This window comes from Cupressus sempervirens, chromosome 10 (genome assembly GCF_028749045.1).
Source record: "Cupressus sempervirens isolate cs-2001-9-10 chromosome 10, ASM2874904v1, whole genome shotgun sequence".
Classification (NCBI taxonomy): domain Eukaryota; kingdom Viridiplantae; phylum Streptophyta; class Pinopsida; order Cupressales; family Cupressaceae; genus Cupressus; species Cupressus sempervirens.
This window is the reverse complement of record NC_143127.1, coordinates 356400218-356416021: the sequence shown is the minus strand read 5'-3', so window position 1 is coordinate 356416021 and position 15804 is coordinate 356400218. Positions and strand designations below refer to the sequence as shown.

The 15804-nt window shown below is 33.4% G+C and overlaps 1 pseudogene; it reads right to left on the bottom strand.

Annotated features, from left to right (window-relative positions):
• Window positions 1-562: 562 nt before the first annotated feature.
• LOC149534089 (subtilisin-like protease 4 pseudogene) lies at window positions 563-1348 on the bottom strand (annotated as a pseudogene).
• Between the last annotated feature and the right edge of the window lie 14456 nt (window positions 1349-15804).

Below are 15804 nucleotides of genomic sequence, written 5' to 3'. Positions count from 1 at the left end.
GATTCACACTCACATCGACTCCCCTGGGAGGATCAATTTTGATGGTGTACTTGGACTCCACGGCTCCAGCATTAGTCACAACTCTTCTCAAGGTGATAGAACTTGTTTCATTTAAAACAAGAGAAAAGGACAGATAATTGAGGTTACCCGGAAGAGTCCTTTCATGATTGGAAGGGCATACAACATTCTTGTTTAGGATCAAGTGAAGTTGAGATTCTATGTAATTTAGCCAATAGAGATAAGGAATATAATCTTTGGGGCTAAGGTCATAAACAAGGCCTGGATCGGCTGCTCTATCGGGATTTATGTGCCTAGTGCCCGTAGCAAAAATATCTGCGAGCATGAAATTCTTTCCACCGTCAAGAACTGGCCTGCCCTTCTTATCTAAGTAATCTACAGTAGTAACAAGTGCGGACTTAATGGCCACTGGGCTCCATTCTGGGTGAGCGTTTTTAAGAAAAGAAGCCACCCCCCTCACATGTGGAGCGGCCATTGACGTACCATACAAGATATTGAAACTTACTATTCACTTACCTTTAGGGAGGCCCGAAGCACTCTGATTTTAAGGCCAAGCTGCAATTATGGAAAATCCAGGAGCTATTATGTCGAGCTTCAAAATTTTTGGGCTTATCAGGTTGCGTCCACGCGACGAAAATGATGCCATCATTGGCGCTGAAATATTGTTGGCGGCACCCAAGACAGTGCGCTCGAACTGAATAGCTGCCTTAGGGTTCTTAGTAGAATTTATATAGGCTACCAAGGAAAGTCCTGCCTTAAACTCGAGGGATGTCGACGGCAAAAGCTGAGGGAACAATATGAATTCCTTCCCGGTAAAATAAAAATTAACGAATATGACGTCGGCACCTCCGGCCTCTCAAACAGCTTCTCCCTGCTGCAATGGAGAACCAAGACTACCTGGTGAGCACGCCACCAGCTTTCCTCTTATAAGACGTGAATCTAGAGAGCCATCCCCGCACAAATCCATCTCCACGAGCCTCAATTCTTTCGTTTGGCTACCCTTGCCGTGGGAGAGAGACTCACCGTGCAAAATTGTTCCATCTCCGAGCTTCACATTCGCAAGGAAGTGTCTATCCATGGAACTCGGGCCCACTGTCATCATCCATGGTGCGTCGTTAGAGAGATCTGAGGGCTCCTCCGACCCTTCATTTCCTGCCACGCAGTTCACAAAAATGCCCCTTTCCATGGCGTGAAAGGCACCGATTGCAAGCTCATCCAAATAAAACGCAAATGGCTTTTCGCCAAGAGAGATAGAGAGCACGTCCATGCCGTCAAAAATGGCGGCATCCATCCCCACCAGAACATCAAATTCTAAGCAATCCAACCCCATGCAAACCTTTTAGACAGCAACATGAGCACCTGGCGCCATTCTCTGCATGGTTCCTTGAGCATTGCCAAAGAGTCCAGCCCTTGCAACGGGGCTCCCAGCCGCAGTGGAGGCAGTATGAGTGTTGTGTCCCATTGAGTCTCTCACCGTTCCTTCCCTCATGAAATTTCTTGCCCCGATTAGCTTGTTGTTCCAACTTGACTTATTGAAATTGGGTGAGGTCTGGCAGATTCCTTTCCAGTGAGAAGGCATGGCGCCGATGTTGGCAGTAGTTGGCAGTATTAGTTTCTGCCATTAAAAGCAGACAACTAGCCCAACTCAGCCGTCCACAATCAAAGAACACTCCAGCACCATCCATATTAAATAAGAGACAACTTAGCCGTCCAGCCCACAAAATAACAGTCCATGTTTAATATAATATAACATGTTTAAAATGTTCTATGTGGATTCTAGAGTATTCTTAGATTTCTATAAATAGAGGTCTTATGTAATGCATTTGTGCAAGGCAGTAAGGCAATAAAATCAGTGTTATTTCTATGTATTTTTCTTTCTCTTTGCCTTCAAATTGGTATCAGAGCATGAAGAGGTGGGCCTAGGAGGAAAAGAATTATGTGTTGATATGTATAACTGCTATAGCAGTGAATGAAGCTTCTAATGTTTTCTTGATTGCAAATCATTATCAACTTCTAAAGTTGGAGACTAGTGGCTGCCAAAGATTGAGAGAAGAAAAGATCCCAGTTTAATGTTTGAAGAAGGTATGAGCTGATTTCTTGGAGTGAAGTCTAATGATAAAAAAAAAAATTTAAAAGGGGAAAATAAGCATTATAATGTTGTTTTTTTAAGCTATATGTCATTGGCTTAGACTTGTTTGGTGGATTTTCTTTGTAAAGAAAAGTTTAAAATTGTAAGGTGCAGTTGTAACTGTGTATTAACATGGCTTCAGGAAGTAGTATAGCTCAACCACAAATTCCAATATTTTCTAGTAAAAATTATGAATTTTGGGCTATAAAAATGAAGACACTATTTTGTTCTCAAGGCATATGGGATCTTATTGAAAAGGGTTTTATTGAACCACAAGATGAGTCTACATTAGCACAAGATGAAAAGGATAAATTACAAGATAACAGGAAAAAGGATGCTAAAGCATTGTTTCTAATTCAACAATCTTTAGATGAATCAATTTTTCCTAAGGTTTGTGCTGCTAAAAAGTCTAAAATTGCATGGGATATTTTAGAAACAGCATATCAAGGGACATCAAAAGTTAAGATTGCTAAATTGCAAACTTTAAGGCGTGATTTTGAAAATTTGTATATGAAGGATTCAGACTCAGTTGATCAATTTCTAAATCAAGTAATGAATGTGGATAATCAAATTAGATCATATGGTGATGATTTGACCAATCAAAAGGTTGTTGAAAAGATACTTCATTGTTTGCCTAGAAAATTTGATGCCATTGTTGTTGCCATTGAAGAATCTAAAGATTTGACAATACTATCTATTGATGAATTGATGGGCTCACTTTTATCTCATGAATCAAGAATGAACAGAAATAAAAAATCTTCTTTGGAGAATGCATTTAGATCACATGTATCTTTTGGCAGAGGAAGAGGAAGATCAAACTATAGAGGAAGAGGAAGAGGTAGAAGCATAGATGGACGTGGAAGTCCAAATCAAGAAGAGAGAACAAATCAATCCATTCAGAGTTCTAATAGAGGACGTGGCAGAAGTACATTCCAACAACCATCATCAAGGTTTGATAAATCTCAAATTTAGTGTCATTATTGTAAGAGATTTGGTCATATTGCAAGTGAATGTAGAAAGAAACAAGAGGATATTGAAAAGAATGGTGCTAATTACTCAGATGTATCTGATAACAATTTAGGAAGTTTATTTATAACTTGTAATGTTTCTCAAGAAAGCTCTAGTGATATATGGTTCCTAGATAGTGGATGTAGTAACCATATGACTGAAAATAAAGATTTGTTTGCTAGCTTGGATGATTCTGTAAAATCTGAAGTAAAGCTAGGAAATGATAGTAAAGTCTCTGTAATGGGAAAAGGTGTTATAAATTTCTTAACAAAAAATGGAGGAAAAAGATATATTCCTGATGTGTATTTTGTGCCTGGATTAAAACACAATCTCATGAGTGTTGGTCAACTAGTACAAAAGGGTTACAAAGTTTCTTTTGATGATGATGTTTGCACAATCTTGGATAGAAATCCTAGTGGCAGGTTAATTGCAAGGGTCAACATGACACAAAATCAAATGTTCCCCCTCCAGATTCATTGCATTCAAGGAGGAAAAGAAGTTAGTTTCAAGATAGTATACTCAGATCAGTTGTGGCTATGGCATTTGAGGTATGGTCATCTTCATTTTGATGCTTTGAGTTTATTACAAAAGAAGAATATGGTGAAAGGATTGCCTCAAATATTGAAACCACCAAGTTCATGTGAAAGTTGTATTTTGGCAAAGCAACATAGAGAAAGCTTTCCAGTAGGAGGTTCATATAGAGCAAGAGCACCATTGGAATTAGTTCACACTCATATATGTGGACCTATGCAAACTCCATCTTTAGGAGCAAGTATATATTTCCTAACATTTATTGATGATTTTAGCAGGAAGATTTGGATATACTTTCTTAAACAAAAAAGTGAAGCTTTTGAAAAGTTCAAGGAGTTCAAGAATTTGGTTGAAAAACAAAGTGATCACTACATCAAGGTATTACGATCTGATAGAGGTGGTGAATTCAGTTATAATGATTTTCTACAATTTTGCAAATTTCATGGAATTAAGAAATAGTTTACCACAAGGTACACACCACAAAAAAATGGTGTAGCAGAAAGGAAGAATAGAAACATAATGGAAATGGCAAGAAATATGTTGAAGGCCAAAAATCTATCAAATGAGTTTTGGGCAGAAGCAGTAGCATGTGTTGTATACATTTTGAACAGGAGTCCTACAAAGAGTGTTAAGAACACAATTCCACAAGAAGCATGGAATGGTAAGAAACATATAGTATCCCATTTTAGAGTTTTTGGTTGTGTTTCTTATTCATTAGTTCCATCTAAATTGAGAAAGAAATTGGATGATAAAAGTGAAAAATGCATCTTTATTGGTTATAGTGAAGAATCAAAGGCTTATAGATTGTATAATCCTGTTTCAAAGAAATTGATCATTAGCAGGGATGTTAAATTTGAAGAAGAAGATTCATGGCATGAAAATGATAACAAACAAGTCACAAGAGGAGCACCAATATTACAAGGTGATGATGAATTAAAGGAACAAGGGACTCAATCAACACCCAATACTCCACCAAGGAACTTTGTGCAAGGTGCCTCACCTCCAAGTTCAAATGTAAGTGATAAATCTGATTCAACAATGTCAACACTAGGTTACAAAGGTAAGAAGACAAGAAGCTTAAAAGAAATATATGATCAAGAATAAGAGAATGTAGATATTTACTCAAATTTTTCTTTATTTTCTTGTGATCCATTGTATTCTGATGAAGCAATTAAAGAAGATAAATGGATCAAGGAAATGGATAAAGAAATTGACTCTATTGAAAGAAATAACACGTGGGAATTAATGAATTTAACTAAAGGAAAAGAATGTATAGGAGTCAAATGGACTTACAAAACTAAATTTTATGAAAAAGGTGAAATTGTTAAGCACAAGGCAAGACTAGTTGCTAAAGGTTTTTCACAACAATATGGAGTTGATTATAATGAAACATTTGCTCCAGTTGCTAGACTTGACACAGTTCAAACTATTTTAGCAATAGCAGCACAAAATGATTGGAAAGTGTATCAAATGGATGTAAAATCAGCTTTTTTGAATGGTTTTCTTGATGAAGAGGTATATGTTAAACAACCACCTGGTTATGAGGTTAGTGGGCATGAAAACAAGGTATATAAACTAAATAAGGCACTTTATGGTTTGAAACAAGCTCCTAGGGCTTGGTATAAGAGGATTGATTCATACATGATAAGAAATCAATTCAATAGAAGTAACAATGAGCCCACATTATATGTTAAGATTAATAAGGAAGGTCAGATTTTGATTGTATGCTTGTATGTTGATGACTTGATATTCACTGGAAATCTATCAATAGACATTTTCAAGTTAGAAATGATGAAAGAATTTGAAATGACAGATTTGGGGTTGATTAGATATTTCTTAGGTATTGAAGTTATTCAATGTGACAAAGGTATCTTCATTTGTCAATCCAAGTATATAAAGGATGTTTTAAAGAGATTTAAAATGATGAATTGCAATCCAGTGTCAACTCCAGTTGCAACAGGAACAAAACTTAGCAAGGAATAAAAGGGCTCAAATGTTGATCCAACTATGTTTAAAAGACTTGTTGGAAGTTTAATGTATATGACAGCTACAAGGCCAAACATCATGTATAGTGTCAGTCTGATCTCAAGGTTCATGGAATCACCACAAAATTCTCATTGGCAAGTTGGAAAAAGGATATTGAGATATATTGTAGGAACAATGGGATATGGAATCCTATATTCCAAAGCTAACAATTTTGGTTTAATTGGTTATACTGACAGTGATTTTGCAGGTAGCATTGAGGACAAGAAGAGCACTTCTAGATATATCTTTCACCTTGGATCAAGAGCTGTATCATGGGCATCAAAGAAGCAACCTATAGTGACAATCTCATCAGCTGAAGCAGAATATGTAGCTGCCACTTCCACAGCATGTCAAGCAATATGGATGCGTCGAATTTTGCTTGATCTTCACCATCATCAGGAGGAACCAACGTCAATTCTTTGTGATAACAAATCAGCAATAGCATTATCTAAAAATCATGTATTTCATAAGAGGAGCAAACATATTGATACAAGGTATCACTTCATCAGAGAATTGGTCAATAATAGAGAAATCTACCTTGGGTTCTGCAAATCTGAAGATCAATTGGCAGATATTTTCACTAAGGCATTACCAAAGAATAAGTTTGAATATCTGCGAGAGAAATTGGGTATTGCTGATGCAAAATTTTTTAATGACAAAAATTAAGGGGGAGTGTTGGCAGTAGTTGGCAGTATTAATTTTTGCCATTAAAAGCAGACAACCAGCCCAACTCAGCCATCCATAATCAAAGAACACTCCAGCACCATCCATATTAAATAAGAGACAACTTAGCCGTCCAGCCCACCGTCCAGCCCACAAAATAACAGTCCATGTTTAATATAATATAACATGTTTAAAATGTTCTATGTGGATTCTAGAGTATTCTCAAATTTCTATAAATAGAGGTCTTATGTAATGCATTTGTGCAAGGCAGTAAGGCAATAAATTTTAGATGCTAATCGAAATCCTAATTCTAAAATTTAAACCAATAAACCTAAATACTAAGGTAAACCATAATCATAAATGTTCAATCCTAATACTAAATGGCCAACCTAATCTTATATTCTAATAATCTAAATGCTAAATCACAATCCTAATTGTAACCTAGTACTAATTATTATATGAATCCATATCTTAAACCTAATCTTAATGATAACTATAAATATGTATTATGTTGAACTCTAATCCTTATTCTAAACCATAATCCTAAGCCTTGAGAAATTCTAACCCCATTCCTAAATCCTAAGTGTTATGTTTATTGTTCTAGGGCCATATAGTTAAGGAAAGGCTTAAAATTATCATTGGGGTCAGAATTTAGGTTAGACTTATAGTTATGATTAAAAATATGATTAAATTTAGAATTGTGATTAGGGCTTAGATATAGCTAGCATTATGGCAGGGATTATTTTTATGACCAATGCTTAGGGTTGGACTTAGGATTATGTTTAGGGATAAGGTTTAAGATGACGGTTAATATGTTGGTTAATGCTAGGGTTTATATCATGGTTAGCATTTGGCTTATTAATAAGGTTAGAGATAGACATGTGGGTAGGGTTAGTGCTTAGGGTAAGGATTATGGTTAAAATTGGGGTTTACGTCATGGTTAGGGATAAAGTGAGTATTAAGGTTAGCGAAGGATTAAATTTTTGGTTAGGAATTATGATTTGGGTTTTAGGGTATGTGTCATAGTTAGAGATAGGGTTTGGGATATTTTGGTTAGAAGTTTAATAATTATCAATAGGGTTAGGGTTTTTGGTTAGAAGTATAATCAAGGTTAATGTTTTAATTAAGGATCTTTTAGGGTATTTGTGTGAATTGTACTTTAGGTTAGAGTTAGGGTTGGGTTTTGATAACATGTCATGTTAGATTTGGTGCTATTCATAAGGTTAGAATTATGATTAAGGTTAGGGCTATGGTTAGGGTTCTCATTACACTTTGATTAAGGTTGGGGGAATATAATCAAGAAATTTCAATTCCTTACTATTGATTTATTTATTGATTTGTAATGTAAGGATATAGATATATTTTCCCCTTTACATGTGAACCATATTGATTCACATTAAAATAGCTCATAAAAGATTATCTATAATAGAAAATGATTTTATTTTTTTAAAATTTTGTAAAACAAATAATTTTGGTAACTAATTTTTTAAAGAATAATAAATATATTTTTAACAATAATACTATTATGATTTTAAAAAATGAAAAAAATAATAATATTAATTTATTTAAGAGCTTTTAAGTCTAAAGAAATTTAGAAACATTTTAATTTTTTTTGTATACTTTTCTAAATATTTTATAGATTTATCCAAAATCAGATGTAGAGAGATATTATTTTCCATTATTTTAGAAGCATCCAACTTCTATGTTTTGATGTTTTAAATTAAGAATAAAAATATGTCCACTTCGCACTATTTAGAAACATATAATTTCTATAGTTTGATATTTTGAATGTAGAACAAAATTATTTTCTTGTAGAAAAGTACAAAATAAAATAGAAACATTCTAAATAAAAATTAGAGTTTTAAAATAATTTTGCATGTTTAAAGTAATGCTTTTATATTATTTTACTAAAGTTGTTATATATTTCTTGATATTCAGACAAATTATATATTCTTAATATAAAACACCAATTTTAAGAATATGCTCAACATGAAATCACCATCCAAAGAAATAAATTATTGCAAAGTGTTATAATAAAAGCACATTAGAATTTGATTTAAGTAAAAAAATTCAATAATTGTGGTTCCATAGTACAACTCATATGGAACATTTATAACAGAAGGAAACTAAAATGAGAACCCGAGAAAGCTAAGGTTTTTAATAATGAACTATAGAATACTTAGAGATTTACTACATGCAAATCATTTTAAAATGATTAAAAAAGTTAAGTTACCTTAATAGAACCTTTCAAATTTTGTTGCATACAAATCATTTAAAATCATACAAAGCATAGTTTTTCAAATATATATAAATTGACCACAACCAAAAAGAGACCAAATAAACACTAGCCAACAACAAAATCCATGAACTAGTAGCAAAGCACCACACTAACAATCCCAGCAACCAATCTAAACCAACAACTACCAACTCGCAAACACAATCCAACACCATCAGTTTCAAGCACACTAAACATAGGGACCTAATAGACACCACCTCAAGTCAACATAACAAAGGCCAACCAATTACTTTTGTGTCTCCTTGAGATGATCCATCATGTATAACTTGGGGGGATGAAAAGGCCTTGTCTCATTCAACCCATGGGAGGCCTCTTGATTATTTTATTTCTTTTAAGAAGTCTCCTCCTTGCACTTCCTCTTTGAAGATCTTTCCTCAAGATGGGCCTTCAAATTGTTGATGTATTCCTCCACTTTGGCTTGCACTAAATTGTTTTGGGAAACAAACTTGTTCATTTATTCCCCAAGGTTATCCTTAGCATTTTTAATAGATACCAAGGCACTTAGCATTTCATTTGTTTCTTCCTTTGAGAGAGCTTTATTAGAACACTTGTTTCTCTTATTAATTCTCTCCCTTATCAAAATGGATGAAAATATCCAATAATGTTGATTTCTAGTTACAAAAATCATGACCAAAGTATGTCAAGCTTCAAAATCTAAATTATTTTTTAGGTTGTTACTTCAAACTCATATGGGTAACATAACATAATGCTAACCTCTATTACTATAAAACCATCCAATTTTTTGCATAATAAAGATAGTCATTAACTATATTCTATTCACACTTTTTTAAGTGTTAATTGTTTATTCTAATCAGTGTTGTCAACCTATGGTGCACATTGATAATTTTATGAGTTTCATAAATGTGTAGTTAATATTGTTATTCTTATCGATCCTCTATGTACACAAAATGTTCTTAGTATATGGGAAGTTGAAATATGTAAGAAAAACTATTTGATGTTTGATATGGTAGAATGTGTATTTGGACTCCTATATTTGATGATACAATGCTATACTAATGTCTTGTGGTGATGGTAAGTCATTCTACATGTAATATATTAGAAAGGTGTCAAGCATAGGAAGCTAGTAGATGTAGGAAATAGCATCAAAATTCCTTATTATAGATTCCTTTATATTTCTTAGGATAAGAAATTAGTGAATTATGGTTTAGGTGTTATTATAAATGATTTGTGAATGTCGACTATCCTAGTTTTTAGCCCATCAAAGTTTGGTGATTAAAGTTACAATTTTATATTTGTTTTTGAATAATTTGCGTTTTATTAGTAATTTTTAAATTTATTAATGCTATGGCTCATTGTTAAAAATGTTGTGGACTAGTCAATAGAAAGATTCATGTTGATGTTTCTATATGTATAATTAATATTCAATCTTTTGATTTGGGATTTAGATTTTTGGTACGAGGTAAAATAGATCAACATGAGAGGACATTGAAATGAATATTATAAGGAATGGTACTATATGTGTTCAATTTTTTCTTGCCTTATTTTGATATGTTTGTATAGCTAGAAGTAGAAGAATGAGCATTTACTCGGGTATTTACAAAGTGTCAGGACAGTGTACACTATGGAAGCACAATTAGAAGAGGAGGAAAAATTGTAACAATTTTTTTTACTCACCTCAAATCAAAGATGGATGTCTCAAATATTAGTTTATTTAAATAAATTTTAGTATAATGTTCTACTATAAATTCACAACCTCTCAATTATATTAGGACCAAAATCCTTACAACATCTAGGTGATCTTGTGATTTTGTAAAATAACTTATCCAAACTTAAAAATATTTGATTTTCAATTTATTAATAACAATATCGCAAAGTCAAAGGAGACCCTCCCTAAGTATTTTAATCTTCGAACAAAATCTAAAACTCCAAGTTGTAGGAAAAAGCAAAGGCAAGCTTTTGATTGTAGAGTTGAGTGAAGAAAAATAGAGGCTATGGAAAGGGGAAAAAAAGAGAATGTCCAAATTACAAAGAAATAATGACTAATTCTAAAGTTGCAAGTGAAGAAGAGGTGAATAGTCTAGAAATAGAGGAGGATGGTGAGAGCAATTACTTTGGTGGGTCGGTTGAGAAAATGTTCCAACCACTAAGAATATAACTTTCCCCTATTTTAATCCATTCAGAGGAAGTTAAAGAAAGTATGCAGACAAGTGAAGATGAGAATGCCAAGTGAAGATTTCTGGGAAGATTGTACTGATAAATTAGAAGTGAAAAGAAGAAGTTTATCCAAATTTACCATTTCCCAAATTATCCTTTTTCAATTAAAGTTGGGAATAGATATTATAGATATAGAGGAGGCTGAGATAGACATTTCAACTTTCGAAGAAATTGAACTTGCAAACCTTGTCATAGATTGGGATTCTATGGAAGAAGATGATATTCTTCAAAAACCAACTGATGTGATTGAAAAGACAAAGTCTTGGTTGAAATTGAAAAAGGGAACCTCTGCTAGCGTCAGGGTTGATTTTGTTTCTAATATTGGTTTCCCTACTACAGGTAGTAGAAGGTCATCAAGAATTTCTAAGAAAAAGTTTCACAATCATCCCCTTGTGCAAAAAACCTATTCCAGTAGAAAGACCAAAATGTTAACTCCATCAAGCCCTCACCAAGTTATTCAAGTTGACAATGAGAAAGAAAAAGATCAACGTGAAGAACTCATTGATAATAGCCAGAGGGTTCAAATGATTATGGGTTCATCTCCTCCAAGGCTACAGACTGTAACTACTTTGGAAGGGGTTGTTGGATCACAACAAGATGTTGTATCTCCTAACTAGCTTGTGGCCTCGATGAATAAGGAAACAAGTTTAGTTCTAGTATCTTTTCTTGTTGATGATATTGTGAGTAAGTACACTAATAAGGCTTCCAAACCCAAAATGACCAAAAACATTACTCGGATAACTTTTGATAGTGCAACTAGGAGGAGCATTGCTGAGGTAGCTACTTATAATCATAAAGAGGGAGCTAAAAAATTGCATTTGAGAAATTTTGAAGTTACGCACATAGATTTAGAGGTAATGAACTATGAGACAAAGGAACACTGGAGAGAGGTGTTCACAAAATAAATTGTGTTGCAATCACAAAAAGAAGGAATTGAGAAGAAAAGGCTAAAAGCCAAAAATAGTGCAATGGCTGAATATATAAACTCATTGAAGGAACAAAGTTTAGTTCTTGGTAATCAATCACAAATTACCTTCGATTCCAATGCCCCTGAAAATCAATAGCTATTAGAGGATTTGAAGAAAGGAAAAATGATGATGTTTGTAGTATCTAGTTGGATGAGCCTCGTAATGAGCCAAGTTGCCAAAGTCATGCGAAATTTGCATGAGATTGCTTCCCTAGCAGAGGTTGCTCTTGATGAATCTTATGTTCAATCTGGGACATGGAAAGCATAAGTTGAAAAATTATTAGCCATGGTGTCTCAACTAGTGGAAGTAGAAGAGTTTGGACCAGAGAAATTCCTTGAAGAAAACTCATTGCAACATGTATATGCAAGTCTGATTCAAGTTTTGAGGAAAAACATTGCTAGAGAGAGTCCAACTATACTTCTAGGATTTCAAGGCATTGTTGGAGTAAGTAGGAAAATATTTCTAGTCCATTGGTTCACCTCTACCTAACCCTCTTCAAGAAGGAGGCTTTCATGTAGAGACAATGGTCAAGCAACATGAAGAATGTATGAAGTCTATAAAAGACAAAATTGATCTTACATCGTTTGACTTCTCCAAAGTGGCCAAGAGTGAAGTGATGTTAGGAACCTACACCTTGCAACTACCAAGTTACTTGGACACTATAAATAAAATGAAGCTAGACAAGGATATTTGGAAAAACCACCTTCAAAGCATCAATAATCTGAACACGATCACCATGACTAAATTTATGAATGCATTTAGGATATGGAAGCTAGTGTGTGGGTAGGGTGATGCTGAAGATGTTGAAGATAATGAGGAGGAAACCACTTGACCAATCAATGGCTATTTTATGCTTTTTGCTAAATTTTCTTGAAATTTTTTTTAGTTATGATTTCTATCAGTTAAATTTTGGGTATGTGTACCCTATTTTTAATGTTTGTTTTCATAACTACTTCTAACTATCCAAGAATCAAGTTTTTAGGGAGATTCTTGGATAGCTTTTTATTTAAGTTTAAAACATAGTAGTGCTATGGGTTGGCATTTTTTGATGGATATCATGTTGTGACCAATTTCCTAAAGGCTTTAGTTTTATGAAAATTCTCTAAGTTTCTCTAATATCATATATGAATAGTATTGTTCCTTTTGAAAGGAAATGGTTGAATGTTCAAAGATGTATGCTTTAAATTAGTTCATTATTGATTTTTTATTGAATTAGTATTGAATTATTGAACAATTCATTATTTGCTAGATATTTCTCCCCTCGTGGTGATTGTATTTTAAGATTGTTTATTTTCTAGAATGTGATTCATAGAGAAACTGTGTGTTCTCTCCTTTGTATGCATTTATTTTTTAGCATATTGTTATTAATTATTTTTTTCACCCTATCTAAGAGTACATGGGAAGCCTTATTAATTTCAAGTTAAAAATAATCTTCTTTTGAAAAGTGGTTTTGATTAAAAATCCAATAAGGGAGTTGAACCTTACTTAAATTCAAAGAGGAATTGTGAATGTAAAATTTCCTCAACTATTGGGAAGTTTTATTTGACTTATGAACTTGGGCATAGAATATTTTATTCTTTTTATGTAAATTAAAAGAAAAATTTGTTAACAAAGAAATACCAAGAGATGGACACTACTAATCTATTTGAAAATGGAGACTCCAATGAATTTAATGCAACAATTGTGGATTTAATGGAAAAGAATAGAACTCTAGTTGAAGAGATCATAAATGTTAAAATAGAGCAAGAATCACAAGCCATATTACTATGTGAGGTGACTAAACAAAAAAAGAAATATATGGAGGAAAAAGTCATTATTGAATATGAAAAATGAATTTTGACTAGCAGACTCGAAGATAAATCATTAGGGGCAACTAGGATTGCTAACATGCAATTAGAAACTTTGGGTCACGTAATGAAGGTAAACCATGAACTGAACGCCAAAGACATTGACATAATAAAATTTAAGTTGTAGAATGAACACTTGAGCAATGATCTGAAAAGGGAAAAGGAGTTTTTTGAAAGATTCAATAAACCAAATGAAGCTATCAAATCTAACAATGATACATCTGGACTAAGGTACACAAGTACTAAAGAAGGAGAATCATCCAAAAATGTTGAAGAAAGAGGTAACAAAGGCAAGAACTCAAAACCTACTTGTCACAATTGTGGTAAGAAAGGACATACTACCAATGTGTGCAGGAGAAAGACTATAAATTAGAATGTTAAGCAGAAGAGCATGGGTCACTACCATAAGTGCAACAAACAAGGTCATCAAGCACATGAATTCATAACCAAGACCATGTACACTCAAAGATTTGAAGGATACTATTATAACTGTCAAAAAAATGGTCATAGAGCTTTTCAGTGTAGATCCAAACCCATGTGGTCATCAAACAAGAAAATAGAGGTAAAGAAAAATGGTAACTCTTATAATTGGGATTATAATACAAGGTATAGTTGTTACTAATGTCAAGAGTATGGACATGTTCATAAGAACTATATTAAAACACACTTCAAGAGTGACTACAAAAGGTGGTTGAGTCAAACCACATGTTTTTGTTGTTTGAAGACTCGTCACATCAGTCGATATTATCCAACAAGATCAAAGACACCAAGTTGTGAGTCAACCAAAGGCAAAGGCAAGGCATGCATTGAAAATGTTAGAAATGAGATGAACAAGACATGGAAGAGAAAGGAGGATTACAAAACATAAAGTATAGATGGGATCACTTCGCCCAATGGGTCAGGTGATCACACCTCATCAAACTAAAAAATCAAGAGGTATTTGGGATTGATATTTAAAATGTTATACAATACATTAGTTCCAAGGAACTAACTCTAAAAATATTACATATGCATGAATAAAGATGTAAAGTGTTATTAGAAATCAAGGAAAAATCTTTAAGTTTTGTCAGTTTTTCATGTTACTACCAAGCATGAAAAGTCTCCTATGGATAATAAGTAAAATATTTGTCAATGTCAAGCTAACAAAATTGGTTGGTTCAGACCGAGCTCATAATGATTGCCGAATGAATGGAAAGACATGTTGATGTCGAGTGAGCCATAAATCAATTGATGTCAAGCTTACAGCTATGTAAGCACTTAACACTAATCATAGTGTTTTTGAGGGCTATTATGGTCAATTTCTTCTTATTTAACATCATTTAAATTTTAGAAAGAAAGTGAAGAGCTAAAGGAAATCTAGAGAATACCATCTAAAATGCTTGTAGAAGATTTGAATGACTATTCGACACTATTCCATCATGATTTTTAATGTGTTTATTGTATGCTAAGTTATACAGTTTATACTTTCATAAACCCTAGATTTATGTGATGGTGTCTAGTTCTTCAAAAGAAAAGGGTCTAGAGGGAAAAGAGGTCTTAAATGTTTAGTTAACTAGCAATTCCATTAAATAACCTATTTTCAAGGCTATTGTAGATATGGCATATAAATAGGATTTCTCTGATGCATTGTCTATGATACAACCATGAGTTTTAATGATTCAAGATGTTAGAAATTGTTATACTTATAAGATTGGAAGTATATGTGACATGGAAATTAGAGAAGAGTATGGAAGACTATGTGAAAATGGAGCTTTTAAGGAACAATACAACATTGTTGAGAAGAAAGGGTTAACTCGTGTGCTAGATTTCCCAAATGTTTCCAAAACTAAATGGATTAGGATGGTCTTAAGCAAAATTCATGATAGGCTAGTATGGATAGAGAATGGGTTGATTAAAATTTTAAAAAAAATTATTCATGGGGTAACAGGGTATCTGACCCTAGATAAGCCAAAAACTATGAGAAGTGAGTCAAAGGAAGTTATTGAAAAGAACATAGGAACCGTATGGAACAAAAGGGGTATGACCATTGATACAATCACAAATCCACTAAACGCTTTTGTATTGAGGGTAATAGAATATATGTTTTATTAGTCAAGAAGATTAAATAGTGTACCTTGAATTATAGTGGACATGGCCTAAAAATTT